Here is a 9,554-nt window from a genome sequence, read left to right as displayed (position 1 = left end):
CTGCAGGCTTGCAGGAAAGAGGGTTATTTTTTCCCCCAGGGTGGACTCAGGTGTCTGACATGCCCATGAAGAAGGGAGAGTTCATCACTAAGTACAGCACGCCCTGACCATGTGCTGGGTACATTTCTGAGGACATCACATGTATTAACTCATTTAATGCTGACAACAACCCTGCTGGGCAGATTCTATTATTATCCCCATTTTATAGACAGGAAAGAGAGGCATGAAAAATAAGGTAAACCGCCCAGGGGTACTCGTCTGGTGAGAGACAGGGCACATGTGAAGCCAGCTGCCTGGCTCCAGAGCTCCCACTTTCATTAGCACTAGGCGGATGCCGGTAGCTGAGTGTGCCAGTCTGTGCACGCATACAGTAGCACAGGCATCTTTTGTAGTCAAGTGTTTGTGTATGCAAAGCGCCAGGAACAGGTGTGCTCTCGTGCTCGCCTGCCCAGCTTCGTTCAATGAAATCTTGAGGAATCTACCCTTTCTCCTTCCGCTAGAGGAGCCTATAGCTTTCCTCATTCCAGGCTGCCTCGGACCAGCTCCCTGAGGCTGGTGCTTTCCTCCTCCACGCCCTCCCTGCGGGGGACAAGACACCGGAAGAAAGACCAGCACAAAAGCAGAGCATACCGAGTGTTCAGATACGATGTGGGGTGAGCTGGATTTCTAGGACCAGCCGCAGCTGGAGTTCTGGCCACCCCCGGCACCGTTCTGCACACAAACAGTAGTACTTCCTTCCTCTTTTGACAGTTGCTGGAGGAAAAATCTCTTCCTAGATCCAGGCAGGATAGGGGCTATCTCCCCGGAGATCCTCTGTATTACGAGGTGGGGGCTGAGACTGTCTGGATCAGAGCCCAGATCTGACACCAATGGCGAGTTGGGGACCCAGTACCCACACCCCTCCGGCCCTGGGGCAGGGAGGCAGCATCTTTTCCCCAGAGCCTGCTGTCCCCATCTTCCCCGGGGTCCTCCACCCAAGGGCACGTGCTCCTCTCCATTCCCAGCCTGGCTGCCTGCCGCCTCGCCTGTCTTGCAGGCAGAGCAGTGCCATACCTGCATGCCAGAGAGGCACAGGTGTGCCCGCGCCACTCACACAGCGCACCACCTGCTGGAATCTTGGCGGAGGGCGGGCTTGGGATGGGATCCACGGGAGAGACAGTCTGTGGCATAATTAAGAGGGAGCAAAACACAAAACAAAACAATGTTTTCCTCCCTCTCTTTTCTACCACTTGCCCTAATTATTTTCCCACTTTAAAATTCTACATCAACTTTAATTAAGCTGGCCTCGGGCAGGGAAGTCTGGCAAACTTGGAGAAGTTCACTTGTTTATTTTCTTATCACTCAGTGATTGGATTTTCGTGTTTCGCTCCGTCTCTTGCTCTCTGAGGAGGGATGACGGCAGCCTCCTGCCCGTGGGGGCACAGGTGCAGACAGGACTGCTCACCGCAGCCTCCAAAGAAGGTACTTCTCCGGAACAATCTACCGATGGCTGACTTTATGGTCTAATTTTATCCCACCTCTTACTGCACCCTACAAGGTCAGGGTGTGGAAGCAGGGTGTCAAGCAGCTGAGAGAGCACTGGACTTGAACTGCAGAAACTCGAGTCAGCAGCTCCGTTTTGCTGCTTATTTGTCGGGCACGGGTCGTTCATGTACTCACTCATTGTTTCATTAGCTTGTCCATTCATCTGCGTTCTCTCACCTCCTTGTTCACGGATTCACTGTCTCCCACCGTTCAATTGATCATCTACTCTTCAATACCCTGAGCCAAGTACATGCCTGCTTCTGCCCCACCCTCAACCCCAGCAAGTAATTTGTTCTAAAGTTATTTGGTTCCTTTAAGCTCATTTCTTCATCTTTTGGTTATTTCAAGGACAAAAAGATCATGTGAAAGGGAGCTAGTGTGGCTTCTGGCTTGATGTGGTGGCATCACAGTTGGGCTTCCCTGCTCAGATGTACAGAATCTGCCCACCATGCAGGAGACCTGGGTTCAATCCCTGGATCAAGAAGATCCCCTGGAGAAAAGAATGGCAACCCACTCAAGTATTCCTGCCTGGAGAATTCCATGGATAGAGGAGCCTGGCAGGCTATAGTCATCAAGGGGCACCTCTAACATTACATCCATCATCAGACCTTGGCTCTGGGGCCTTCTGGGCCTTGGTCTTCACTGGCAAGTCAAATGCCCAGACCGTCTCCAGGGTCAGGTGGGTCAGCTGAATCCTGGTGGTTTCTGAATTTCATGATAAAGCAGGGCGCTAGGTGCTCTGAAGGAGTCACGAAGCTTGGGTAGCTAACTGGTGAGTTCGGTAAAGTGCGGTGGCACCCTGGGCTGTACCATAAAGTTGGGTGGTATTTGATGCTCAGGCTGAAGGCTGAGGACAAGAGAAGCAGGCAGTGGCTGCCCGGTCTGGTGGGGAGGCAGCACGTGACTGGCAGGTAATGAGGGAGTGACCGAGTGGATGAACGTGTGGGTGTTTAAGGAAGTGGGTGATTGAGCAAAGGACCAAATACCGGAGTGGCTGAGTGAACCGCTGAGTGCCCGACGAGCGCCTGAATGAACGGAACGAGCAGAGGACGACGTGAGTGCACGAATAAGCGGGTGAATGAGTGAGGGAGGAGAGAGCAAACGGGTGGAGGGTTAGTGAACGAATGGCTGCCTGGGTGCGGAATGCCTGGTGGGTGGGGGGTGCACAGGGCTGAGTAAGTGAGTCAGCGAGAGAGTGAAAGAGCGCATGACCCCACAGACGGGTGAGCCCGTGTGGCCACATGAATGTCCAGTGGCGACCGAGGGGCCCCATGAATACATTAATCAGGGGAGGACTGAGTGACTCTCCTCCCCACCTTTGGCAACAGGGCCTGGAAGGGGATGGTTTCCGATGGGCAGTTCTCCTCTCCTCCTCTCCCGCTGTGCAGCAGAGTCCCCCCTCAGCTTTGGAACCATTGGAGACTGTTCCATTATGCATAGATACAAACAGGGTTGCCTTAGCGTTTACGTCACCCCCAGAACTGCACCCAAACTATTGAAATGCAGGTGTCAGGAAAATAACAGATCTCTGGTGGCTTGCCTACCTGTCCCCCTTATTGCTGAGAAATAACTCACAGCAGCAGGTTAAACTGACAATAAACACAGGAATTGACTTCAGTGGGAATGAACTTGTTTGACTGTTGACAAAAATTTAAGGTGATGCAACTCTCACAGGGCTTGCTGCTTGCTCAGGGGGCAGCCGGCCGCTCTGCACTTCTTCCTTCTCGAAGCAGGGACAAAGGACCCAGGATGACAAAAGGGTGCCCATCCCTGAACCAAGAGGCAGGTCATAGCATCTTGAGAAGGGCTGAGGCTTAGCTCTGGAAGTTGGCACAGGTGGACTCTGCCGAGGAGAGGATGCTGTTAAGAGTGGGGATGAGGAAGGTCTCCCCTCCTCCTGCCTCCCGTTCAGGAAGGTGACAAAGATCAGGCGAGGGCTGGCAGCTTTCTGTCCTGGCCACCCTCCAGGCTGAGATGGGGGTGAGGTTAATTTCTTCCCCCATTCTCATCAGGGCTCCCTGAGCACGCACCAGGCTAGTGGCTGCCACTTAGGGGAGTGGCCAGAGCCCGCCCGCAGCCTGCCCGCCGGCCAGTCTGAAGGGAGATGAAGGTAGGCAGGCTTCAGCAGAGGGCACTCACGTCCTAGGAATCTGCACTCAGCAACCACACGCTTGTGTTCAGTGGTTTCCTGGGGAAGCGGAGATCATGAATCTCGGTAACTCGAGCCCAGGGCCCCATCACTCACCGTGATTGTGGGGGGATTGAGAGCTGGAGTGGATCAGTCTAAACAAAACACACACACAGGGGACTCTTCCAAATGGGCCTGCTTGGCCATCACTGGGGGACCCATCCCTCCGCTGGGCGGAAGAAGGGGAGGCGCTCAGGAGGGGCCCTGCAGCTTAGGGTTTCCTCCTCCCCCATCCCCACCTGTGAGCCGGTGGGAGACATGAATCTTGCTGGCAGCGACTTGGGCCAGCTCAGCCGTTTTCAGGGATGTTAATGAAATGCAGGAGCACTTGTCCTTTCAGACAGCGGCCCCTTTTATTTTGGAATGAAAAGCTGCATTAGTCTGAATGAGGTTGGGAGGCCTCATAAATCCGCTCTGCCTGCCTCGTGGGGGAGCGAGGAGCGGAGGCCTGGCTGGTGGGATAGACTTGTTTACCAACAATTCAAGAAGCCAGGATTGGTGGCTCCCAATCCCCGGAGATGCCGCTTGAGATTGTGCCAGCCTTGGTGCCTGCTGGTGGCAAGGCAGCCGGGAGAGGTGCACCGCGGCAGAGAGAGGGGGCTGCAGGCTCCTCCCCACGCAAGCTGGGGACAGTGGAGCTCCCCAGTTTGCTCTATGGAAGGACTCAAATCCGAGTCCGCCCTCAGCCTTTCTATAAGCAGCCAGAAGCACAGTAGGTCTGCATAGGCGGTGATGAAGGTCCTCTGCTAGAGCCTGTCCCCTGCTCGGTCAAGGCCCGAAAGCTTAGGATACAGATGGGCCCACATGGGGGTCCTGGCTCCCCACCCACAAAGCCTGGCAGTGATGGCCAATAAAATTAGAGGGAGGGAGGAGTGAGGAGGAAAGAAGGCAAAGGGAGAACGGAGGGAACGAGGGGCGGGGGAGGAGAAGGGTCACACACTCGCTGTGTGACTTTGGACCTCCCCGACTTCTCTGAGGCTCGCGGTCTTCAACAGTAGAATGCACATCCAGGTCCTATCACAGAGGGCTGGGGGATGGTTAGACGAAGTGACGCACAGAAGGGTCGCTGAGTGCTGCGTCATCTGGAACAGAGAACGTGGAATAGATGCTGGCCGTCAGTGTGGTCATTGCCGCTGTTTTTGTTGTAGTGCACCCCACCCTCCCCCGACTGGGAGGGAGCTGGCTGCTGTCAGTTTGGGGAGACCCCTGCGTAACAAAATGGCTTGCAGCTAGGTCCAGAATAAGGCCTGGTCCCCCTCTGGGGGCAGCCGGCTTCCCTCTGACCCACGGTTCCAGCTGGATTTCCAGGCCCATGGACTGAGTCCCACAGCCTCTGCAGCTGGAGGCTTTTCCCAACACAGCCAACGTGGCAGCAGAGGAGAGCCTCCCTCCGCAGCGCTGGCTGACTCCCGCCCACTCTGGGATGCGGCAGGAGCAAGGCCTGGCGGATGCTGCTTCCCTGGGGGTGCTGAGGGGGCTGCAGGGCCACACGCTCGAGCCCTGGGGTCCTCAGGGTGCCCCCTGCCCTCCCCCATGTGCTTCTCCAGGGCCAATCTCTTTCTTGGAAGCTACTGCTTCTCCTCCTCCCGCTCCTCACCCTTCATCCCTCTCTCACCACTGGCCTTTCCCAGAGTTCTGGTCCAGGGCACATACCTACCTATTCCCTGGAGTCACACCTCTACAAGTTCCGCACTTCAGTTTTCCAGCCAGGTCACTTATTCCCTGCCCCTCTCATGGCAAGAGGCTGCCTGCAGGATAACCAATACAGACCTAGCATCCGGGCTCGCCCCTCCTCCCCCAGCCCCTAGCCATTTCAGGGCCCAGCTGAAATTTTACCAAAAGCACCCTAGGAAGATAGGTACCAAGCAGCTTGCAAAGGTTTTTGGGTTCGCTTGCCTTCTTTTTTCTTCTTGGGCACTGTTGGCGATGCCTTTTTAGCCTTACACCCGTTGCCTTGAGTTCAGATCCTGCCATTGCCTTTTCCATTTCCCTCTCAGGGCACTGGAATTTCCTTCTTTAGTCATCAGCCAGGACTTTCTGGTTCCTTGGAACAACTAAACCAGCTGTGGAAGCTGATAAGTGCTGGGAATGGGGTGTCCACTCTTGAAGAGGCATCTTCCGTTTACCCTAGAGAGTGGGGCCTTCTGCTCCCTCCTTGCCGGTGCCACTGGGGCCCGTAACTCTCTTTTAAGAGGTGGCAGCTGCTGCTTCTCTGGCTCTGGTCTGCATGTCCTTCCCACTGGTCCCTTGGGCCACATTTTTCAGTGGCTGCTTGGGAAACCAGCCACTCCTGCTGGAGGGTGAGGAAGGCCCAAAGTCTGGCAAAAAAAAAAAAAAGGCAACCTTCATTTGCTGGCAGATCTTTGAGGATGTCCTCAAGACCTGCACACCTCTTTCCCTTCTGGAGAGGAAATCCTTGGGAATCTCCCTTCTTGCTCCTTCCAGGGTTGCCTCCATTTCAAGAGGGAGAGAGTACCTCCCCTCCCTCCCCCAATCATCAGGATTGGCCATGCTGTAATACTCACGTCCCCACACAATGCTTCTTATGCCTGGACAGGGAGGGAAAGAAAAGACCGGGAAATTAACAAGCCAGATAGAGCCCGACTCATAGTCTATTTGTAAGAAAATTAAAGATTTGTTTTTCAGATGTTGGGGGCCATGCTGTTACCAGACAGCTGGCAAATGGGAGAGATTGGAATGATGGAATAGATCAAATTATTTAAATGAGAAAAATAAATTCACACACAGCCTAGCCGCTGCCCGGTGACAGATTCGTTTATTTATCTACTGTATCGGTACCGCTTTGTCTCTGTCAAAAAGGTCATTAAACTCGCCTAACTGCGTATTTCGCAACCTCCTGCTCCAGACTCGCTCCACAGCACTTCTCTTCCCTCGACACCCAGCGCCACTTGAAAAAAAATTTATTATTGCTAATAAACAAGGTGTTTTTTTTTTAACCCTTTCTAGCTTGCTCCCCCTCGGGTCCTGCTCCACCCCCACGGAAAATTACAGTTTCTCTTTATTCTTTCTCAGGAGAAATGGGGAAGGGGGCCCGTCCTCCTGCAGACTTGGAGAAGAGAGATGCGAAGTACCAGGGTGCATCTCAGCCGCCCCCGTATCTAAGGATTTAAGCCATCTTCCTCCGAAGCCCCCGAGGTGGCGGTGTACGGTCAAGTCCGGCTTTCCACCGCAGAGGGTCTGGCCTGGGCTCTCCCACCCGCACCAGCTCCTGCAGCTCCCCTAGTCCAGCGCTGGACGATCCTCTGGGAATTTCGTCTCCCCCAAGTCCTCGGCCCAACTCTAACTCTGCTTCCACGAGGGATGGGGGTTAGGGAGGGAAACCGGCTCCTGGGTCAGTCCCCGGCCGCTGCCGTCCAGCCAGCGCCCGCTGCGTGGGAGCTGGAAGGCGAGACTCCGCCGACGGCGGGCTCCGGGTCCCTCTGCTCCCGGCGGGCGCGTCTCCTCCAGCTGGTCGGGCCGCTAGGCTGACGCCGTCTCCCAGCTCTCGGTGCCAGCTCTCGTGCTCCACGCCCGGCTCCCAGGCTCCGTGCCCTCGCAGTCGAAGGGGACCGGGGGCTGCAGGGCGGATGGGGACGTCTGAGAAGCGAGGAGAGTCCTCGTTCTCCGGGCGTCCCCCTAGAGTGAGTCCCGGGCCCCCTTCCCCGCCCCCTGCGCAGGTGTGAGCTTGCGAGTGTACGCCTCGGCGGGTGTGAGTGTGAAGTGTGTGTGCGCGGGGGAGTGCGCGGAGGGAGCGCGGGCGGCGCGGGAGGCGGGAGGCAGGGCGCGAGGGAGGGGGCTGGGAGGGAGTGTGTGCGCGCGTGCAACTCCACTCCGGGGCTTTGTGCGAGCCCGGGCGATAGCATCCGCCGCGGCTGGAGGAGGAGCGGCCGGAGACGCGCGTGCAGCCCGCCCGCCAGCGCCCGGCAGCCGGGGCAGGTGGGAGCCCGCGCGGGAGCAGAGCCGACGCGAGCCGCAGCTGAGTCCGAGCGGAGCCCAGGAGCCTAGCTCGCGGGCGGCCCGTGGGCGGCAGCCGGGAGGGGCGGGCGCCGGCGGGGCGGCCCCCCAGTAAGATGTGCGCGGCGCCGCGGGGCGCCCCCCACTCGCAGCGGCGCTCGGGAGCCGGGCTGCTGGGCCAGGCGGCGCCTCGGGGGCTGCTGCGCGCCCGCGCCTAGAGCTGCCGCCCCAGGGAGCCCGCCACGGCCGCGCCCCGGGCACGCTCGGCGGCGCCCAACGATGACCGCTCCCTGGCGGCGCCTCGGGAGTCTGGTTTGGGAATACTGGGCCGGGCTCCTCGTGTGCGCCTTCTGGATCCCAGACTCGCGCGGGATGCCCCACGTCATCCGGATCGGTAAGGGCTCCCGGGAGCCGAGGGTCTCTGTGCGCCCGGGCGGGGGCGGGAACGGGGGGCCACCGAAGGCGATCCCAAGAGATTTCCCAACGTCTCTGCGGGCTGCCGGGGCCGGGTGACCACCAGGAGCTCGACCCGGTGAGGACAAAGTTCCCGAGCTGGGGTCACGGGCCTTACTTATTGGGAAGGAGGCAGCTGGCTGCGGCGGGCGAGGGGCCCTTGGCGCGCTCCTGGACCGCCAGCCCTGGCGGAGTGTAGCGAGGCGTTTTGGTCCCAGCCTGAGTCGCGGGCGCCCGCGACTGCCAGCAGGACCGGCCGCAGACCGAGTTCTGGGACCTGGCTTCTCCGCGAAGCGGGAACCCTGGGGAAGGCGCCAACTTCTCTTGCCTCCCCGCTTCCCGCGGGCCCCTCGCCCCGACCTGGGGCAGGGCTCGAGCGGCCGCGGCGGGGAAGCAGGGTCCGGCTTCGCCAGACGAGGACGGCCGGTCTCCTCTCCCGGCGGCCGCCCTCGGCCTCCGTGGCCCCCGTTCAGACCCGCGGTGCGGGGCAGGGCAGGGGAGGGTCGTCCCCTCCCGCTGTCGCTCCAGCCATCCATCGCTGCCGAGGCCTCTCCCCCGCCTGGGGCAGCGCAGAGCCTGGCCGACTCAAGCAGGGAAGGCGAGGAGAGGGATGCCAGCGGTTTTTAAAGTTAGCCGAAATCCCTCAGCAGCTGGCGGCGGCTGGCGGGTCTTCGCGCGGCTCTGAGGCTCTCGCGTCTCCGCGTCTCTTCTCGCCAGAGGCTCTTACTCGGGGCTTTAACTTTGTTGTGGCCGCCCCAGGCATCCCGTAGGCAGCGCTCAGGGCTGTGCGGGGAGGGAGAATGGTGTCGGGGGAGAGGGTGGAGGGGCGCGTGTCCCAGGCCCAAGACCGTCAGGGCTGGGCCCGGCCTGGCCAGGAGGGAGCCTCGGCCACGCAGGCCCTGCGCCCGCCGCCAGGCGGGAGACCTGGGCCGCCTGGGTTCGCGAGGCGCCCCCACCAGCATCTGGCTCCGCCGAGCCAGGGCCGCCTCCTTCCCTGTGGCTCTAATCCAGGCGCGGACTCTGGGCTGCCCGCGGCGTGACGGGGTGCAGGCAACCAATATCGAGCTTGGCTTCCGTACTTGTACTTGAGGTTTTCCTAGGAGGCAATCAGAAATCCCTTCTCTCTCCTCCCTGGTCTCCCCTGGATTCGAGGTCCTCTTGAACTGGACATCTGGACGAGGGTAGAACACAGTCCTCAGCTCTGCCCACGCTGGGGTCTTCCTGTTCCTGCCCAGGTCCCCGATAGGCAGACATTTGAGGCAGAGGAATCCAGGCACCCGACTCTGGGGACAGCCCTCAGGACCAGGCTTAACCCTTTGCAGCCCAGACTACTCCAGCAAGCCAAAAATATTGTTTCTATCTCTGCACCTTTGCCTGCCCCAGCACACGGTTTGGTCACGGTTCCAGGAGCAGGGAGCCCCTTAGTAGTGGGCCA

The 9,554-nt window shown here is 59.0% G+C and overlaps 1 pseudogene; it reads right to left on the bottom strand.

Annotated features, from left to right (window-relative positions):
- Positions 1-518: 518 nt before the first annotated feature.
- On the bottom strand, positions 519-9,290 carry LOC148777981 (uncharacterized; annotated as a pseudogene).
- Positions 9,291-9,554: the final 264 nt, after the last annotated feature.

The sequence above is a fragment of the Moschus berezovskii genome, chromosome 4, assembly GCF_049115385.1.
Source record: "Moschus berezovskii isolate FMDL1 chromosome 4, NW_MosBer_1.0, whole genome shotgun sequence".
In the NCBI taxonomy this organism is placed as follows: Eukaryota; Metazoa; Chordata; class Mammalia; order Artiodactyla; family Moschidae; genus Moschus; species Moschus berezovskii.
Note: the sequence above shows the minus strand (reverse complement) of the source record. Positions and strands in the feature narration are given on the sequence as shown.